Consider the following 10000-nt stretch of genomic DNA (forward strand, 5'->3'; position numbering starts at 1 on the left):
CACTAGACAACGGGTTTGGGCCTAACTACACATATACTTGCCGAGATACCTCACCTAAGGGACCTGAATGGTGGTTTGTGAATCTGGTAACCACAACAATATATATATATATATATATATATATATATATATATATATATATATATATATATATATATAATGTATATGCATTTGTCAAGGCCAAAAATATTGGCACCCTTGCACTTTTTTTGAATAACTCACAATTTTGTCGAAAAATAAGTTGAAATTGACAAAGTATTTTGTCTCCACAATTGTTTATTTTACTGTTAATATTACAGAACCTTCGTTTTTGATTCAGAACTTAAATATCCTTTAAAATCAGAAAATAAAATGAAATGCCATTGCCAAAGTTATTGACACCCTGGATTTAATATTTGGTAGCACAGCCTTTTGACAAAACAACTGCAGTCAAGTGCTTCCCATACCTCTCTACTGGCAGTTTGGCTCACTCTTCTGATGCAAACTGCTCCAATTCTCCCAGATTTGCAGGGTGCCTTCTCCAAACTGCTGTTTTCAGATCTCTCCACAGGTATTCCATGGGATTTTGACCTGGGCTTATTGCTGGCCATTTCAGAACAGTCCAGCATTTTGTCTTGAACCATTCCTGGGTGCTTTTTGAAGTGTTTGGGGTCATTGTCCTGCTGCAAGACCCATGACCTTCGACGGAGACCCAGCTTTCTGACACTGGGTTGAACATTGTGCTCCAAAATGCCTTGGTAATCTCCTGATTTCATGATGCCATGCACATATTGAAGACACCCAGTGCCAGAGGCAGCACAGCAACCCCAAAACATCACCGAACCTCCTCCATGTTTGACTGTAGGGAAGGTGTTCTTTTCTTTGAAGGCTTAATTTTGTTTTTTGTTAAAAGAGATGATGTGCTTTCCCAAAAAGCTCTAATTTGGTCTCAGGGAAGAGGGAGGAGGAAGCACGAGGGTGGAGGGAATGGTTAGGCAGCGTAGCAGGGCATTACTGGGGTGACAAAACGCACCCAAGTAGCAGCGTTTTCTTTCTAACCACTGTGTTCTATATATAACCGGGTGGTAGCATTTAAAAATAAAAACTAATCTGTGGCAGAGGACTGATGTTGACCTCACTCCCCCCCACCCCACTTCTGCCCCCACACACTCATTCCTCCAACCTCCTCGCGATCCATGCTAAACGTGCACGCGCACTGACGATGTACTCAACCTCTCACTTGCATACATGCATGAATTTCCCTACACTCTCACTGCATGGTGGCACGTCCTGCGTGGCTTCGATTCTGCAGCATGTCCGCTCCCGAAGCTTCGGCGCTACAGAAGTACATGGTTGGCGAGATGGCCACATAACTTCCTCCACAGTGCCACGCTTCACGAGTTCGAGTTCAGATAGCACGCCCATGAAACCCACGCACCGCACATGTAACCAAGAACAGGCACGCACACACACCACAGAGTCATTTGTTCCCATTTCTACCACGTCCATTTGCGTGGTCTACGTACCTCTTCGCTTGCAGAAACTATTGACTCTTAATATATTGCAGTAATTATTGGCATATTTATATGCGTATTAATATTTTGTAATAAAAGCACGCACAAAATTGTGGAAAGCAACAAAAAACAAAACAACAAAAACCTCTTCACTTGCAGCAACAACAAAAAAGTTCCTCTTTGTTCGCAGAAACTACCGACTGTTAATATATTGGTGGAACTATAATAGTATATTTATATTTTGTAATGCAAGCAAATCGCCCAAAACAGAAAGCGCAAACTGATGAAATTGTTGGGAAAAAAAGGACCCCCTGTGAACTGTGCCATCATGGATTGCAAAAGCAGGTTATGAAGCATGGCGTTTCACTCAATGAAGTTCCATTTTCTGTACATTCCATAGCCTTTTCATCACTCAATATAATCGTCCGAACAGTAGAAAAAGCTAAGTTTAATGCTTTGGTTAATTGAAATCAACCAAGTTATAAAAATCGCGAATTTGTTTAAAATTTTCGGATTTTACTCCAGATTTTGGCACTTATTTTGTCCACCAGATCGGATTCTGAAATCCGACTTAATATTTTGATCACAAATCCGACATACTTCAATTAACCCGTGAGAGTAGATCGTGTTTCCAAATCAAGGCATGTTTGAGTAGGCCGAACAAAATGGCGAATGAGGACCCACATTGAGTGTGAGCGAGATGCCCGATGGTGTCCAAGGATGCGTCTGATAAAGGCTTTAATTAAGTGAGGCCGTTAATTATCTTCAAAAGGGATGTTCTAATTAACCCAAACACCCAATTTTCAGTCATGCACTTCCTTGGAGTTTTGTTTGTATGCATGCAAAGTTTCAGGCTGCTTAGATTAATAGTTTTGGAGTTATGGAGGAGACACACTGACATTTATTAGTATAGATAAATAGTCATGGCCAGGTATATTGGCACCTTACATTTTTTTCAAATAAATATCATTTCTTCCAGAAAATTATTGAAATCAAATTTTTTTTTGTTATCCCCACATGTATTTCTTTGGTTTGCAGTGGAACAAAACAAAAACAGCTGAAAAAAAAGTTATTAAATCTTAGCTTATTCCACATAGAAATCCTAAAATGGCCTGGACAATATTATTGGCACCTTTTTGAAGTTGTTAGAAATAATTAGATTTCAAGCAGGTGATTCTCCTTTACTTTGGAATTGATCTCACCTGTGGTGAGTTGAAGGTGCCTGCAAGATAAAAATGATTCATTCAACCAGTTTAAATAGACAAAAGGAGTTATTCTGCTGTTTTGTGTCACTGTGTACCACAATGAGCATGGACAAAAGAAAGAAAAAAACAGAGAATTGTCTGAGGAGGTCAGACACAAGATTGTAGCCAAGCATGACAATCTCAAGGCAACAAGTCCATATCCAGAGACCTTGATGTTCCTGTGTCCACCGCATGCAATGTTATCAAAGTTTAAGGCCCATGGCACTGTAGCTAACCTCCCTGGATGTGGCCGCAAGAGAAAACTTCATCGAAGATTGCAGCGAAGGATTGTTTGAATGTTGGAGAAAGCACATCGATCAACTACCTAACAGATTCCTCGTGCTGCCTCCTTCCTCCTTGCTCTCAGAGCCGAATATTAGAAGAGTTTGGCCAACTTAACAATAGGCACCATGTTGTGGACCAAGCGTGTGTGTGCTCAAGCTTGCATTGCAAGTGTGAACTGTATGTTTTAAGGCTTGCCCGACTGAAGTTTTGTTTCTGGATTGTCTTGATTCTTGTTTTCTCCGTGAAAGATTTGAAGCCTTGTCCCATCTACATATACTGTATCTATAGATCTAAGTGTTTGTTGGAATTTTACTGACTTTTTCATTAATTCATCGCAATCTGGGGCTGTTGTAATAGTGTTTATAACCCCTCAAATCTAAATTTTTTTTTTTTCTTGGGTCTTACTTCATTCTCGCCCCCCTCACCTTACTCTTCTTCCTTCCATAAATCTGAATCCAAATATCTCTCTCCTCTCCTCTCCTCTCCTCTCCACTCTCTCTCCCCTCTCTCTCCCCTCTCTCTCCCCTCTCTCTCCCCTCTCTCTCCCCTCTCTCTCCCCTCTCTCTCCCCTCTCTCTCCCCTCTCTCTACCCTCTCTCTCCCCTCTCTCTCCCCTCTCTCTCATTCCCTCAGAAATCTATTTTTTCATCTCTTCTTCCCCACTCTTTCTCCCACCATTCTTCCCTCATCCATTTCATTCCTCCTCTTGAAATCATCCATCTCTTTACATATTCTTACTTCTGCATTTTTCCCCTCTTCACACTTTTTTTTTTTTGTTTTGTACTTGTCCATCTTTTAACTCGCAATAATTATCTGTGCTACGAGGAAGTCGACAAATCTATGTTCAGATCAACTTGATGAGTTTAATTGTACAGTTAAAAAAAAAAAACTTCAAATCAAATGAACATTAAGTTTCCATCTTACATTAAAACATCAGGTTAGAGGGCGATGAAAGGCTGCAACTTTTACCTTAAAACCCACCAATGTAGAATGTCTAGAGACTAGTAATGTCTAGAAACTTTGAAATCATCATTGTTAAATTGCACAGACATCATGATAGAAAAAAATGTCTTCCTGTCATCATTCATGGTCCTTGAATTGCATGTGTTTCACTTTCAGGTCTATACTGTGTTGCTTATATAGGCATTAAGCATGGTTATGGAGTCATGGACCAACCACATCTAACAGTTCAAAGGTAAATGGTTCAAATGACCAACCCAAAGTTAACACTGTACTCTGTAGTCCCATATACCGAAATACATGTTGGTTTCAAAACATGTCATCCGTGATCTTCAACTAAATATACACTAACTTGCTACAATTTTTTTGAAATTATGAAAAAATATATCAGTAATACAATATTCATCAATGTATATTTCGCTGGTGAAATAATACTTGGGTCTTCGTCTTAACTTTGACGTGTTACGTTGACCTTACCTGGCACAAGAGATGGTTGTTGTTGGCTTTCCAGCCATCCCGACGAACCATTACTTCCCAGATGTTCCTCCTTTCTGAGTTGCGGGGGAAGCGATGCATCTGTTTCCCGTGGTTCTTTCGATTTGAGCAACCCCATGCTGCACAGCAGGGCATGTTTATAAACGTTGTATCTAACTATTTCATCAAAGTGATGTTTTATGAGGAAGCATTCGATGCAAGATGATATGTTTGTGGCGTTGTAGCAAAGCGAGTATTGTCTGCTAAGTATGCAGGTTGTTCCACAACATGGCGCCCTGTAGTCACATGAGGGCTTTTGACCGATCATAAAGCAGATGCGCTGAAACCGGGTTGACCGTACTCTTTCTAATATGCGGCTCTGCTTGCGCTGCCCCTCTCCCTTGCGCTGCCTTCCCATTACCTCCTACCTCGCGCGACCTTCCCATTACCCCCCCCCCCTTGTGCTGCCTTCCCATTTCCTCCCCCCTTGCACTGCCTTCACATTCCCTTCCCCCTCGTGCTGCCTTCCCATTCCCCTCCCCCTCACGCTGCCTTCCCATTCCCTTCCCCCTCGCGCTGCCTTCCCATTCCCTCCCCCCTCATGCTGCCTCCTCCCAGTTCCCTCCCCCCTCGTGCTGCTTCCTCCCTGTTCCCTCCCCCTTGTGTTTCCCCTCCGTCTTCCCTCTCCCCATGTGCTGTCTCCTCCGCCTTCCCTCCCACCATGTGATGTCTCCTCCCTCTTTCTTCCCCCCTCACGCTGCCTCCTCCCTCTTTCCTCCCCCTCATGCTGTCTCCTCCCTCTTCCCTCCCTCCTCACGCTGCCTCCTCCCTCTTCCCTCCCCCTCGCGCTGCCTCCTCCCTCTTCCCTCCCCCTCGCGCTGCCTCCTCCCTCTTCCCTCTCCCTCGCACTGCCTTCTCCCTCTTCCGTCCCCCCTCGCGCTGCCTCCTCCCTCTTCCGTCCTCCCTCGCGCAGCCACCTCCCTCCTCCCCCCTCGTGCTGCCACCTCCCTCCTGCCCCCCTTCGTGTTGCAACCTCCCCCCCGCCGTTTTGCTGCCTCCCTCTTTTCTCTCGTGCTGCCTCTTCCCTCCTTCCTCCCCCTTCGTGCTGCCACCTCCCTCCCTCCTTCCTCCCCCTCCGTGCTGCCACCTCCCTCCCTCCTTCCTCCCCCTTCGTGCTGCCACATTCCTCCCTCCTCGCGCTGCCACCTCCCTCCCTCCTCGCACTACCTCCCCGCTCCTTCCTCCCCGCTCCTTCCTCCCCCTCCTCCTCACGCTGCCTTCCCTTTCCTCCTATTATGCTATCCTCCTCCCAACCCCCCTCCTCCACCATACAACTCTCCTGAGGTTGAGGAGAGGAGAGTGCCAAATGAAAGCTTTTTTATTTTATTTAAAATTTTTCGTAGCAGTTGGAACAGCTGCTCGGATCATTTGTTTTTTATAAAGCAATGCATCACCAGATCACGGCAGCAAAGCCGAGAAGTATGCACGCTCGCTCTAAGCTGTTCGCGTCCTGACTCAGCAAAAACTGTCATCCCAGTGTTTGACATGCGGGGTGATTCATCAATGTGTGTGCCATCTCTCGGATGTACGTTCAACTGGGTGTCACAACTGCCGGATTCCCCCCTTACTCCCTTCACTCCTCACCCCTCCGTGTCCCTCACCCCTCCGCCTCCCTCACCCACCTCCTCCCTCACCCTCCTCCTCCCTCACCCTCCTCCTCCCTCACCCTCCTCCTCCCTCACCCTCCTCCTCCCTCACCCTCCTCCTCCCTCACCCTCCTCCTCCCTCACCCTCCACCTCCCTCACCCTCCACCTCCCTCACCCTCCACCTCCCTCACCCTCCGCCTCCCTCACCCTCTGCTTCCCTCACCCTCCGCCTCCCTTATCCTCTGCCTCTCCCGCTCTCTCACACTCCGAAGCCTCTCTCCCCCACCGCTATCCCTCTCTCTCCCCAACCCTATCCCTCTCTCTTCCCCAACCCCTATCCCTCTCTCTTCCCCAACCCCTATCCCTCTCTCTCCCCCAACCCTATCCATCTCTCTCCCCCAACCCTATCCCTCTCTCTCTCCCCCAACCCCTATCCCTCTCTCTCTCCCCCAACCCCTATCCCTCTCTCTCCCCCAACCCCTATCCCTCTCTCTCCCCCAACCCCTATCCCTCTCTCTCCCCCAACCCCATCCCTCTCTCTCCCCCAACCCCATCCCTCTCTCTCCCCCAACCCCATTCCTCTCTCCCCCCCACACCGATCCCTCGCTCTAACCCCCACACCGATCCATCTCTCGAGCCCCCACACCGATCCCTCTCTCGAATCCCCACACCGATCCCTCTCTCGAACCCCCACACCGATCCCTCTCTCGAACCCCCACACCGATCCCTCTCTCTAACCCCCACACCGATCCCTCTCTCTAACCCCCACACCGATCCCTCTCTCTAACCCCCACACCGATCCCTCTCTCTAACCCCCACACCGATCCCTCTCTCTAACCCCCACACCGATCCCTCTCTCTAACCCCCACACCGATCCCTCTCTCTAACCCCCACACCGATCCCTCTCTCTAACCCCCACACCGATCCCTCTCTCTAACCCCCACACCGATCCCTCTCTCTAACCCCACACCGATCCCTCTCTCTAATCCCCACACCGCTCTATCTCGATCTCTCTCTCTCTCGATCTCTCGATATCTATCTCTCTCTCTATCTCTCTCTCTCTCTCTCTCTCTCTCTCTCTCTCTCTCTCTCTCTCTCTCTCTCTCTCTCTCTCTCTCTCTCTCTCTCTCTCTCTCTCTCTCTCTCTCTCTCTCTCTCTCTCTCTCTCTCTCTCTCTCTCTCTCTCTCTCTCTCTCTCTCTCTCTCTCTCTCGATATCTCTCTCTCTCTCTCTCTCTCTCTCTCTCTCTCTCTCTCTCTCTCTCTCTCTCTCTCTCTCTCTCTCTCTCTATCTCTCTCTCTATCTCTCTCTCTATCTCTCTCTCTATCTCTCTCTCTATCTATATCTATATCTATATCTATATCTATATCTATATCTCTCTCTATCTCTCTATCTATATCTATCTCTCCATCTATATCTATCTCTCCATCTATATCTATCTCGATATCTCTCTATCTCTCTCTCTCTCGATATCTCTCTATCTCTCTCTCTCTCGATATCTCTCTATCTCTCTCTCTCTATCTCTCTCTCTCTCGATATCTCTCTATCTCTCTCTCTCTCTCTCGATATCTCTCTATCTCTCTCTCTCTCGATATCTCTCTATCTCTCTCTCTCTCTCTCTCTCTCTCGATATCTCTCTATCTCTCTCTCTCTCGATATCTCTCGATATCTCTCTCTCTCTCTCTCTCTCGATATCTCTCTATCTCTCTCTCTCTCTCGATATCTCTCTCTCGATATCTCTCTATCTCTCTATCTCTCTCTCGATATCTCTCTATCTCTCTATCTCTCTCTCGATATCTCTCTATCTCTATCTCTCTCTCTCTCTCGATATCTCTCTATCTCTCTCTCTCGATATCTCTCTATCTCTCTCTCTCTCGATATCTCTCTATCTCTCTCTCTCTCGATATCTCTCTCTCGATATCTCTCTCGATATCTCTCTCTCGATATCTCTCTATCTCTCTATCTCTCTCTCGATATCTCTCTATCTCTCTCTCTCTCTCGATATCTCTCTCTCGATATCTCTCTATCTCTCTATCTCTCTCTCGATATCTCTCTATCTCTATCTCTCTCTCTCTCGATATCTCTCTATCTCTATCTCTCTCTCTCTCGATATCTCTCTATCTCTATCTCTCTCTCTCTCGATATCTCTCTATCTCTCTCTCTCTCTCGATATCTCTCTATCTCTCTCTCTCTCGATATCTCTCTCTCGATATCTCTCTCTCTCTATCTCTCTATCTCTCTCTCTCTCTCGATATCTCTCTATCTCTCTCTCTCTCGATATCTCTCTATCTCTCTCTCTCTCGATATCTCTCTATCTCTCTCTCTCGATATCTCTCTATCTCTCTCTCTCTCGATATCTCTCTATCTCTCTCTCTCTCGATATCTCTCTATCTCTCTCTCTCTCGATATCTCTATCTCTATCTCTATCTCTCTCGATATCTCTCTATCTCTCTCTCTCTCTCGATCTCTCTCTCTCGATATCTCTCTATCTCTCACGATATCTCTCTCTCTCTCTCGATATCTCTCTATCTCTCTCTCTCTCGATATCTCTCTATCTCTCTCTCTCTCGATATCTCTCTATCTCTCTCTCTCTCGATATCTCTCTATCTCTCTCTCTCTCGATATCTCTCTATCTCTCTCTCTTGATCTCGATATCTCTCTCTCTCTCTCTCTCTCTTGATCTCGATATCTCTCTCTCTCTCTCTTGATCTCGATATCTCGATATCTCTCTCTCTCTCTCTTGATCTCGATATCTCGATATCTCTCTCTCTCTCTCTTGATCTCGATATCTCGATATCTCTCTCTCTCTCTCTCTTGATCTCGATATCTCGATATCTCTATCTCTCTCTCTCTTGATCTCGATATCTCGATATCTCTCTCTCTCTCTCTCTTGATCTCGATATCTCTATCTCTCTCTCTCTTGATCTCGATATCTCTCTATCTCTCTCTCTCTCGATATCTCTCTATCTCTCTCTCTCTCGATATCTCTCTATCTCTCTATCTCTCTATCTCTCTCTCGATATCTCTCTATCTCTCTATCTCTCTATCTCTCTCTCGATATCTCTCTATCTCTATCTCTCTCTCTCTCTCGATATCTCTCTATCTCTATCTCTCTCTCTCTCGATATCTCTCTATCTCTCTCTCTCTCGATATCTCTCTATCTCTCTCTCTCTCGATATCTCTCTATCTCTCTCTCTATCTCTCTCTCTCGATATCTCTCTCTCTCTCGATATCTCTCTATCTCTCTCTCTCTCGATATCTCTCTATCTCTCTCTCTCTCTCGATATCTCTCTATCTCTCTCTCTCTCGATATCTCTCTATCTCTCTCTCTCGATATCTCTCTATATCTCTCTCTCTCTCTCTCTCGATATCTCTCGATATCTCTCTCTCTCTCGATATCTCTCTATCTCTCTCTCTCGATATCTCTCTCTCTCTCGATATCTCTCTATCTCTCGATATCTCTCTATCTCTCGATATCTCTCTATCTCTCGATATCTCTCTCTCTCTCGATATCTCTCTATCTCTCGATATCTCTCTATCTCTCGATATCTCTCTCTCTCTCGATATCTCTCTATCTCTCTCGATATCTCTCTATCTCTCTCGATATCTCTCTATCTCTCTCTCTCTCGATATCTCTCTATCTCTCTCTCTCTCGATATCTCTCTATCTCTCTCTCTCTCGATATCTCTCTATCTCTCTCTCTCTCGATATCTCTCTATCTCTCTCTCTCTCGATATCTCGATATCTCTCTCTCTCTCTCTCGATATCTCTCTCTCTCGATATCTCTCTCTCTCGATATCTCTCTATCTCTCTCTCTCTCTCTCGATATCTCTCTCTCTCGATATCTCTCTATCTCTCTCTCTCTCGATATCTCTCTATCTCTCTCTCTCTCGATATC

The 10000-nt window shown here is 45.8% G+C and overlaps 1 protein-coding gene across 8 annotated transcripts in view; it reads left to right on the top strand.

Annotated features, from left to right (window-relative positions):
- Positions 1 to 10000, top strand: part of LOC147010504 (lethal(3)malignant brain tumor-like protein 2) — a 76243-nt gene that overhangs the window by 34831 nt on the left and 31412 nt on the right. For 2 of the 8 annotated variants that reach the window (XM_085860047.1, XM_085860046.1), the window contains exon 2: positions 4141 to 4216. The exons of the other annotated variants lie outside the window; for them this stretch is intronic. The gene's annotated coding sequence lies outside the window, so the exon portion shown is untranslated. The remainder of the gene's footprint in view (positions 1 to 4140; positions 4217 to 10000) is intronic. 8 annotated transcript variants of the gene reach the window in all.

The sequence above is a fragment of the Eptatretus burgeri genome, chromosome 16 (assembly GCF_056783735.1).
Source record: "Eptatretus burgeri isolate ZD-2024b chromosome 16, Ebu_testis_v1, whole genome shotgun sequence".
NCBI classification, from domain to species: Eukaryota; Metazoa; Chordata; class Myxini; order Myxiniformes; family Myxinidae; genus Eptatretus; species Eptatretus burgeri.